Source organism: Pseudonaja textilis, chromosome 2 (genome assembly GCF_049901715.1).
Source record: "Pseudonaja textilis isolate UNSWEBS1 chromosome 2, rPseTex1.2, whole genome shotgun sequence".
Taxonomy (NCBI): Eukaryota; Metazoa; Chordata; class Lepidosauria; order Squamata; family Elapidae; genus Pseudonaja; species Pseudonaja textilis.
In genome coordinates, this window is record NC_141991.1 from 86012486 (window position 1) to 86023269 (window position 10784).

The 10784-nt window shown below is 44.5% G+C and overlaps 1 long non-coding RNA gene across 1 annotated transcript; it reads right to left on the bottom strand.

Moving 5' to 3' along the window:
- Nucleotides 1-358: 358 nt before the first annotated feature.
- On the bottom strand, nt 359-10476 carry LOC113433493 (uncharacterized). The gene is made up of 3 exons (XR_015741434.1): nt 10377-10476; nt 2250-2463; nt 359-552 (listed from the first exon to the last, which is right to left on the bottom strand). It is a non-coding gene; the product is annotated as an uncharacterized LOC113433493 (long non-coding RNA).
- Between the last annotated feature and the right edge of the window lie 308 nt (nt 10477-10784).

Consider the following 10784-nt stretch of genomic DNA (forward strand, 5'->3'; position numbering starts at 1 on the left):
TAGGTGGCTCCCCTTCCTAGGCTGAGCACAAACAATACCCCCTACCTATAAGCCAAAATGATACAGTCCAAGTAAAGTCTTACTGTGAATTTTTTTCTTTCTTTATGAATTTGAAATAGAAACAAGAAATCGTTTCTGTCTTTGTAATTCAATGTATTATGTGGGAAGTAATGCACTTTTCAAATGTTCTTCCCCAAAGGTTACCCCAGTGACATAAAGACACCATGGTAACAACTGCTAAGCTTTGGTAGACAAAAGTTGGGATGGTTTTGACAGACTGAATAGAAAAGTAAAATAATTAAAGTAGCAATTCTCAACTTACTTATTGCAGAATAAATAACATTGAACTCAAGTGTGCTTTATTCTAAGTAAACGTACTTAGGACCATATTATAGACGTGACTGCACTGTGACACAGAACAAAACAATTAAATGCTTTTGGTTTGTTCAACCTCTGCTACATGACACACTGAAGTCAAAGGTCAGGGTATCTTCCAGGACATGCTTGTTCATTTTTATTATGCTGTAAACCAAGAATGGTAAGTTCTATTTCCTGAAAAGAGGTAGAGGAGAGATTTCAATTGTTGATCCTGGATATTTGTTTACAAGGAAACACATTTAATGATGACCTTTGGGTGGCAATTGTGGACTGTTTTCTTAAAAGCAGAAGATATGTTCCTTATCAGTTTTGCAATGAGTTTTTTAAATGTGAACTGAGCTTGCTGTGTATTCCACTTACCACAAGTAGCTAACAGCAATAATGGAAAAATAAAAGAAATCCAGTATACATTTAACTGGCTGGAACAATTATTCACTGACAAAACTTGGCTAAATCTACACACAAAAGCAAGTAGGACACTCAAATATCTGCAAATCTAGTACAAAAGGCCATTTATAGAAGAAAACCAAGCGAATGTAGTGCTTAAAATTTTCCTGTCCAATTCTTCCAGTCCCTTTCCATCCATTTTCTCCCCAAATAAGCCTGAGATTAGAAACACCTGCTGCTAAGACCTAAGCAGGAAAGGGATTATGGGGAAAGAAAGACAGCTAAGTAACTCAGAGTCTAAATGTCGCTCTCATAGGTCTTTCTTTTTCCTGATCTCTGGAACCCCTTTTGAACATAGAGATTGTCCTAGACATATGACCACATTTCCAACATTTCTGTGGCTAAGCAAGATATTCATTAAGTGAGTTTTGTTCCATTTTACAACCTTTCTTGCCACAGTTGTTAATTACTGCAGTTGTTATTAAATGAACCTGACTTCTCCATTGACTTTGCTCGTTAGGTCACAAAAATGTTCACGATTCCAGGATTCTGCATCCATCATAACTACATACCAGTTGCCAAACTTCTGAATTTTGGTCACGTGACCATGGGGATGGTACAATGATCGTAAGTGTGAAAACCGATCCACAAGTCACTTTTTTCTGTCGTAACATTGTCACTAAATGAATGGTTGTAAGTCAAGGACTACCTATACTATCAAACCACCAGAATATTGTCCTGCCATTTTGAGGCAGGAAATCTGAAGACTATATACTCCACGCCCTAACACAGACTTGCTCATTCACTCTCATGTCGGAAGCTCCGAGGATTAGCCAGTGACATCACTGTTGCCCCCGGGATGCCAGTTTGGGGGCTCCTCCACTAGGTTGCCCACCAAAGTGGTACCGATCTACCGTATTTTTTCATCAATAAGATGCCCACATGTACAGGACACCCACAAGTTTCATGTAGAGTAATTAAGCACACTACAAGCCATCACTGTGCAGAAGCCATCTTATTATAATACAAGTGACTAATACAAGAACAGGAAATGCATCAAGAAACAATAGAGATGAAACCTAGAGTGGCAATGTAAAACTACAATAGAGTGGAACGATAGAGCTGCATATAAGGTAGAGGCTCATTCAGCAAAGCTGGAAGAAGGGGATGGGCCACGCCTTCTCCTCTTGGCCTCCTGTGTATAAGACACTCCTCCATTTTCAAGTAAATATTTTAAAGAAAAATTAGCATCTTATACATGGAAAAATATGGTAACTACTTGTAGTCACCCTCTTTCAAACTGCTGGGTCAGCAGGAGCTGGAGCAAATGACGGAAGCTCGCCCCATTGCACAGCGGCATCCGGGTCTCAAATGCGGGCCACCATCCTAACCCTGTGAGCCACCATGATGCAGACATAGACTTAAGACTTAAAATTGCACATAAACCCAAGAATCATCAATATTCAGGGTCCCAAAACACTCACCTTCTCCAATGTTTTCTCATTTTCATCCCTTGGCCCTCCAGGATAGATGATCTTGTACTTCTGCCAAGAACACCTGCCCTTGATTTCACCTCTGCTTTTTTGGCCCTGAGACAGCGAGTGGCTTTTGGATAGATATTTGTCTCTCTGGTGCAGCAAATGAAGTCAAACGCTCAAGAAGAGGCTTTCAGTATTGTCAGAATTCAGGCCCTTTTCCCTGCCCAAAGGAGGATAAAGAAATTGGTGGGATAGATGCCAAAAGCAGAGTTTTTAGCAGTACAGGAGTTCAGGCCTCTCCTTTTTTGCTTCATTACTAAGTAGAATGGCTATAAGCCATTTACTAAACATATAGCTGCTTAAGTTATATGTGTCCATGCACTATATATAAGCATTCACTAGCTATCCTTGTTCTTAAGGTAGAAATTATACCTACATGACCCCTGCTGATTAGACCAATTTATTCCTGTGGTCTTCCATGGTGGTAAACTAGATTTCTTTGGAAAGTTGACAAGCTCCTACATTATTCCTCACCAACCAATATGCTCATTACAAGTAATCATTGACTTGAGACCATAAGTGAGTTTGACATTACAGTTGTAAGTCATTGTCGTTATTAAGCAGACTGGACTCTATTTTATGACATTTTTGTGAAAGTCATTAAGCAAATGCTATAGTCATTAAGTGAACGTGGTGGTCACTAAATGAATGATGCCATCATTAAGTGAATGAATTTTACCCTAACTGGAAATAGTAGCTGAAAAGCAGCAAAAAATATCACAAATTGCAGTTCATGTCACCAGGGAACACTGCAGATGTGAACCAGTTGCCAAAGACCCAAAATGCAGTGACATGACTGTGAGGCATGGGTGGCTATTGTAACTTCAAAATTGGTTCATTAAGTGGCTGTTGGTAAGTGCATCCATAGCAATAGCAATAGTACTTATATACCACTTCGTAGTCCTCTCTAAGCAGTTTACAGAGTCAGCCCCCAACAATCTGTGTCCTCATTTTACTGACCTCGGAAGGATGGAAGGCTGAGTCAACCTTGAGCCAATGAGAATCAAACTCTAGACTATGGGCAGCTTGCAATAATACATTCTAACCACTATGCCATCATGGCTCCTATCCATAGCTAAGCTAAGCTAGGGATAGTCATAAATGGTCGTTGGTATAATTACTTGAGAATGCCCTTTCTATCTACGCTGCAAGAGAGTCCAGGAATGGGTTAAGCTTCTCCTTCTGACATCATAGAGCTGAGTCTGCCACTATAAAAAGCCAGCCTCTGGCTGGCCCACCCATCTTTTAAGTGAGGATACTTGACAGACGTAATGTGTCTCTGGAAGATAAACAAGAAATTAAATTCACCTCTCCCCAACCGTCATAACCAGATGTTTAGGGTGGGGCTGGACTCTCTTGCAGCGTAGATAGAAAGGGCATTCTCAGGTAATTATACCAATGTTCATTCTCATCCATGCTGCTTCAAGAGTCCAGGAATGGGACATACCAAAGCCTGCATGTCCATGGGAGGGCCAACATCTGGTTCAGTCACTCTGACTGAGGAACCACCTGTTGAAGCACCCTCCGACCAAATGATGCCTGGGCTGAAGCAAATGAATCCAGGCGATAATGCCGCATAAACGATGGCAAAGCCTGGGTAGCCGTTCTGCAGATCTCCTCCAGCAATGCTTGAGTAGACCAGGCAGCCGAAGTAGCCGCACTCCTAGTGGAGTGGGCCGTGACATGTCTGGGGACTGGCATGGACAAAGTTTGGTGCACCTTGGATATACAAGCTCTAATCCACCTACCAATTGTCAATGCAGTCACCTTGTTCCCCAGTGTAGAGGGATGGAATGACACAAACGTGGCTTCAGATTTTCGAAAGGCCGCTGTCCGTTTGATGTAAATCTGAAGGGCCCACCTCACATCCAGCGTATGCCACCTGTGTTCCAATTTGTGTTGTGATCTGGGGCAAAAGTCTGGCAACACAACATCTTGCACCCGATGAAACCACATGTTTATCTTAGGGACAAACATGGGGTCTAACCTAAGAACTACCCTGTTTGGATGGAAAAGACACAGGTCCGATCATACCAGTGCTGCTAATTCAGACACTCTCCTGGCAGAGGTAATGGCCATTAAAAATGCTACCTGGAGGGATAGCATTTGTAGAGATACAGATCTGAGGGGCTCAAAAGGGGGCCTCATTAGAGCTTGTAACACTTTAGGTAAATCCCAAGTGTGAAATCTATGTACAACAGGGGGTCAAAGGTTAGATGCCCCCCTTAGGAACCTACGCACTGAAGGGTGATGGGACGAAGAAGCATATGCCTCCCAGGGTAGAAGAGGGGAGAGAGCCGTTACCTGGTGGCAAAGCGTGTTACGGGCCAGTCCCTTTTCTAAGCCATCTTGTAGGAACATTAGCACCTCTGCACAGAAGGAGAAGAGGGATCTCTTGCCAAAGGAATGCACCAGGAGTGGAATACCCTCCAAGTCACATCATAAATGCGCAAAGTAGACAGCTTTCAGGAAGCTTGAATGGTGTGTGTCGATTACCCTTTCAGGAAAGTTGGAAGCCCTCATAAATTGCTGCTCAAGTGCCAAATGGTTAAGCTGAACCACTGGGGTGGTTCGGGTGAAGTAATACTCCCTGATGCAGGGAGATCTTGGATGCTGGGATCTTCCATAGCTGGGCCACAGACAGGTTCACTAGATCTGCAAACCAGGGTCTCCTGGGCCACTGGGGCACCAGGAAAATTAGCTCCACCTTTTCCTCCAACAACTTCCAAATTACAGCTAGAATAATGGGAAGAGGAGGAAAGGCATAGAGTACACACGGAGCCCAGGCACTCCATCGCGACCTTCACATCACATTGCAGAGCCTAAGAGACCACGTGTTCTTGATCAACCTAAGGAAAAGTCACCTTTGATCAACCTAAGGAAAAGTCACCGTTCAGGTTGCTTCACCTTGGGGCAATTATAAAATACATCACTTTGTGAGATGTTCCTCTCCCCGGACTGAGTGGCATCAGTCAGATTTGGCGTCAGAACACTGTCCCATTGTCTCTACTGTCCCAGATCCTGGGAAAGATGATCTCCTGCATTGGGATTGTCCCATGGGCCTGTCTCCATGCCTGGGAGCTCCAAGTGGGTCAACTGTGAATGGATGTATATGTTGTCCGGGTAGCACTGTACCCTCACCCGTATGGTGCAAAGTAAAGCTGCCAAAGCTGCCAAGACTTTCGCGAAGACCCTTGGGGCTGATGAGAAACTGAAGGGTAAAGCCTGATAATGGAAATGGTCATTCTGATAACAAAAATGGAGAAACTGGCAATGATGAGACCAAATAGGAATGTGGAGATAAGCCTCTGTGAGGTCTATGGAGGAGAGGAGGTCGCCCTCTCAAATACTCTCAAGGATAGAATGCAAGTCTGCATCTTAAAACGCCTGTATGGTATAAATTTGTTTAAGAATTTAAGGTCCAAGATGGCTCGCCAACCCCCAGAGGCTTTTGTGATTGCGAAGAGGCAAGAATAGAAGGCTTGCTCTCATTGATCCTCAGAAACCAGTTGAACAACTCGTATGTCAACGAGATGTTGGATTGCCGATTCTGTAAGGGCCCACTTAGAGCAGTCCCTGGAGTAAGGAACAAACCATCATGGAGGTGGGGAGAGAAACTCCAGTTGGAGGCCCAACCTCACCGTCTCAAGAACCCATGAGTCTGATGTAGACTCCTCCCATCTGGAGGTGAAGAAAGCCAAATGTCCTCTGATGGGGGGGAGATGGGGCACTCATTTCGAGAATCATAATTAACGACCTCCTCCCCCTCGAAAGGGCCATTTACTGGGGGACTGTCGCTGCCTGCCAGAAGCTTCAGGATGCAGGAAAGGACCTCTGACCTCTAGAACCGAGAGCTGGTTTGGGGTCTGAAAGACAAGGGGCAATACTCGGACCTTTTCCCTGCCAAAGAGAGGACCTTCTTCTTGTCCTTGGTCTCTGTCAAGTATGGTAACAAGGATATCGCCAAGTAGCTTATTGTTTATATATGGAGCCAATGCCAACTTCCATTTACAGTGGGAGTCGGATTGTCAGTTGCGTAGCCAAAATATCTGCCTGGCCACCACTGAAGAAGCTATGGCCCTGGAAGCAGACTTGGCCGAGCACAGAGTGGCATCTGCCATAAACTCCACCGCCACAATTGTCTTATTGAGATTTTGGTGTGCTCTGAATTCGGTGACCAGGAGCCCCTCCTGAAGGTGGTGAAGCTAGGTCAGTGAAGATCTTGTAAAAAACAAGGCTGCCATTGATGCTCTAATCACCCAAGCTGCTGCCTGGTGAGTGCGCTTGAGGGTTTGCTCAGACCGTTTGTCCTCTGCCTTGAGCATATCCTCTGGTTTGGTGGGGATGCCTGAGAAAGAAACAATGCCACCACGGGAGCATCCACCAAAGGTACCAGTAGGGCATTGGCCAGGGATGGGCCCATGTTATAGAATCATCTGTGGTGAGCAGATGGGTGAGGCCCCACCCCTGGAGAGGTGCACTGTTCCTTCACTAGATCAAGGAAATTCAGTGGGGAGGGGAGGACCTCCGTATGCACCACTGGCTTGGAGAATAACGAATCAGTGTGGCCAGATATGGTAGCTTGTGTTTCTGGGGCCACCTCCTCAGGGCTTAGCTGTGCAGTAACCGAAGCCTTGTGTAACAGAGGCTTGAATAAGAAAGACCTGAAAACCCCTGCTGAGGGAGGCTGATCAACTCTAAAGTCCCCTTCCGCAGACATATTGGGGTCTATGAGTTCTCCTTCCTCTTTCTCAGAATGAGTAGAGCAACTATGGTCAGAGGCCTTGGAATAGTCTTCCTCTTCTTCCTCCCCCCACTCTGAATGGAAGGACTGGAAACAGAACTGCTGTCTGGGAACACCCTTGTGAGAGTGGGGGACCCCTTGAGGAAAATCCTGATGTAACAAGGACATACCTTCCCCTTATGGGTGAAGGAATTGTTTAAATCCTTCTGCTAGGCCCTGCCTTATGGCTGCAGAGACCATTTCCCTAAGGTCCTTGGGCCTATTCTCCTCAGGATGTAGGCCTGCAGCTGTGGGGATGTAGGTTTCTTCAGGCCTAGGCCTATGACCCCCTTGAGCCCCCTGATCACTGAGGAAGGAAGGGCAGGTAGCCTGTCTAGAGGAAGGCCCTGATCTGCTTAGGTCCTGGGGAAACTGTTCTTCCTCCACTCTCTCTAGGGACCACGCTAACAGGGACTGTGAGCAGATTCACCCCCCTTGGAAGAAACTTCAAGGCTAACGTGCACCTCCCCAGAGTGAGAAGCATGTTGAATCTGGGCCTAAATCTGAGCCTTTTGCAAATTGTTCCTCAAGTACCGCATGCCTTCTCTTCTCAGCCCGAAGCTCCAATTTTGAAGTCTTTCTGGGGGCTAGGGCTTTGGCTCTGATTTTTGCAGCAGCCTCTCTTTCTGTTAGCAGAAAGGCCTCTTTGTCTTTTCTTTCTCCTCAAAGGGGCTTGGGAGTCTTTTGAGTCTTCCAGTCCTTTGGGGCCAGGTTGGGGGGGCTTCCCTCTTCATCTGGCTAACAGAGCAGACACCAAGGGTGCTGTGAGCTTCCCCCACATAGGTGCTGCCCGTTGCCTAGGCCAGGCGAGTCAGGAGACTGTGAGGCCTTGGGGAAGCACTTTCCCCCAAAACAAAATGGCCACTCAGCAATTCTAAAATGGCTGCCCACCATGTGGGGTGGCCCTGGTATGGCCTAGCCACCGTCTTCTCCTTGGGCTCTTATCAGGCCCCGAGTGATCGAATTAAGCTGGAACAGCTGGGAAGCGGCAGGAACTAAGTTCCAGAGTCAGCTGTAAAGCGGCTTGGCCGGCGGCAGCATCAACAAGGTTGCGATAAGTGGGGCTGCGTGGGAGGTTCCTCCAAATGTTCCCTGCGTCCGCAGTGCTTGTGTAGCAGGGCCAAAGCCTCGGCGCTGCAGGAGAGTGGATCCCTCCTCTCCTGGAGACAGAGCTCTACCGGATCCCCGGGAGTTGGATTTTAAATTTATTGCTGTCTCTTTGAGTTCAAACTTTTCCTTTAGCTGTTTAAAAGCACTTCTTCCAGAGACTATGCTCTCAGACAAGAAGCTGAGCCAAAAGATGGGTGGGCCAGCCAGAGGCTGGTTTTTTATAGTGGCACACTCAGCTCTATGATGCCAGAAGGAGGAGCTTAACCTATTCCTGGACTCTTGAGGCAGCGTGGATGAGAATTGAGGACTATCTGTAGTACTGAAGGTAATATATAGACAGAATGACTAATCGCTTTTATTAGTCTTATCCCACATGTATGAATGTCCCATTCTTTAAAATTGATTACGTCACCACTTTTTCTAAGTGCTCCTTTATTCTACATTGTTTAATTATTTGAGACATGTGTACACATCATGATTTGGAGTTTATCAACACTTTTAGAATGTGATAAAGTGTCATGGGGATCCTCAGAAAAAGGATGGCTGTCCTATTGGGTGTGTCTAAACACAAATACCTATTTCATGGAAAGGCACACTGCACAGGCTAGATGTCACTCTTCTCAAACCTGAATATGGGAGACATGGGAGCAGGGTCCTCAAATTCAACCTACTCTTTTGAATTTATTTTGTTCTCTCATTATTATCCAAAACTCTTTCAACCAACTCTCTTAATACAGTAAGCTGTGTTTACATTTACATGAGTCATTCACTCCTCCTGACCACCATTCTCACATTCATTCTCTTCTTATATTTAAATGGGCAGAAGAAATGTTGAGTAACAGAAGGAAGAGGAGAAGAAGTGGGAGTTGCTAGCTGACCTTTATGTTGGGAAGAGTTTGTGTATCATTTACAGTAAGCTTTGGCTCTCTTCCCTGCACCGATCACTGTTGAGCAAATCTGCAGTTATTTTGCAAACAAAGAGCAGAATGAGTGGAATGGAAAGGCAGGTTTCTAATCCAAAGGAATTATTAAACTACAAATTAACACAGGGTAACAAGTGTCTACTCAGCTGTGCAGGTGGAACAAAGACAAGAAGACAAAAATGGTTGCAAAACAGTTTAGGCTATCTCCAAAAATCAGACCTCATTAGGCCATTGAATGTGTATGCGGTCAACTCTGCCTCACTATTCCATACATCACAATCTCTCGCCAAACACTCCAGGCCATAGTTCAAAGAATTAAACCACAGGCATTCTCAGCATGCAACCTGCTGAGAAATATGAGAAGAAAATGAGGAACTAAACAGGCAGCAACAGTGCAGTGTAGAATTTGGAATCTAGTTCACAAATGCCTGTTTATTATATGGGGCTTGATGGAATCCTACAAGTAGACATGGAACTGAACAAAGGGGTATTATCAAATTGTCCAATTCCATTTCACTCCTTATATAATGTGGGAAATGAATAGTTTGACATAGTACATTTCCCCAACTTAAATGAATAATATTGGCAAGCTACAAGAAGGGGACGCACATTCTGCTTTCTTTGCGGAAAAAAGGGGAACAAAACACTAGATGTTATGGTGACCTGTTGTTCAAAGTCATACTATGGTCTGCCTTCAAAACCATTTATGATAAATTAATGTTGGGACTCAGCCAACAGGGTGATCCTTCTGCTTCCAGTCAATTATATTTTTTTAAAAAAATGTCTTCCTTTCGCAGTACCCAAAATATCTTCCTGAAAACTGAGGCTTCTTGTAAGAGTTCAAGAGTCATAAACTAGTAACTTAACAATAGCAAATACAGAAAGCTAATATTATTTATAACCCTAAAACACATTTTAGGACTTAAATTCCATCCAAGCCTCATTTCACCCAATGACTAAGTGTTTTATACTCTGTCTTCTCTGCTAATGCCAAGCGTAAAAGCAACCCTGTCATCTGAATCCTTCAGCCTCAAAAACATCAGCATTCCTTCCTGCCACTGTTCCACTTGTTGATTTGCTGCAGCATATCAGACAGGTGTGTGTGTGTGTGTGTGTGTGTGTGTGTGTGAGAGAGAGAGAGAGAGAGAGAGAGAGAGAGAGAGAGAGAGAGATAAAATGGTTTGGGCCCCTCCCAAAACTATCTGACTATTCAGCACCCATGTGAGTTGTTTCTAGCGTCTGCCGGAATTGCCTTACCTGCAAAGGAGCAATTCACTGCCTTCCCTTTTCCTCTCCTCTTTGATTTCTCCAAGTGAGCTTGCTGGTTAGGGAGGAAATTTACCATCTCTTGGCTTAGAGACAGAGACACAGACCCTGGTTTTACTGATTAACTCAGTTGTACCAGCAGCAGTGAATGAACAATAGAAATGGTACTTAAACAAACATTCATGTAGTACACTTACAGCTGTAGATAGTCTATGCAGTGTAATGAAATGTGCAGTGTAAGAAAATGTTGTTTCATCTGTTTCATCTTTGTTCCATTCTGCTTATTATTAATGTATGGTTACAGAAAGTAGGTTTTCTGATTCAGGCATACATTACGAAGTATTCTCAGCAAAGAAGAATATTAACTGATGATTAATTCCAAAATGACTCCATTTTTTT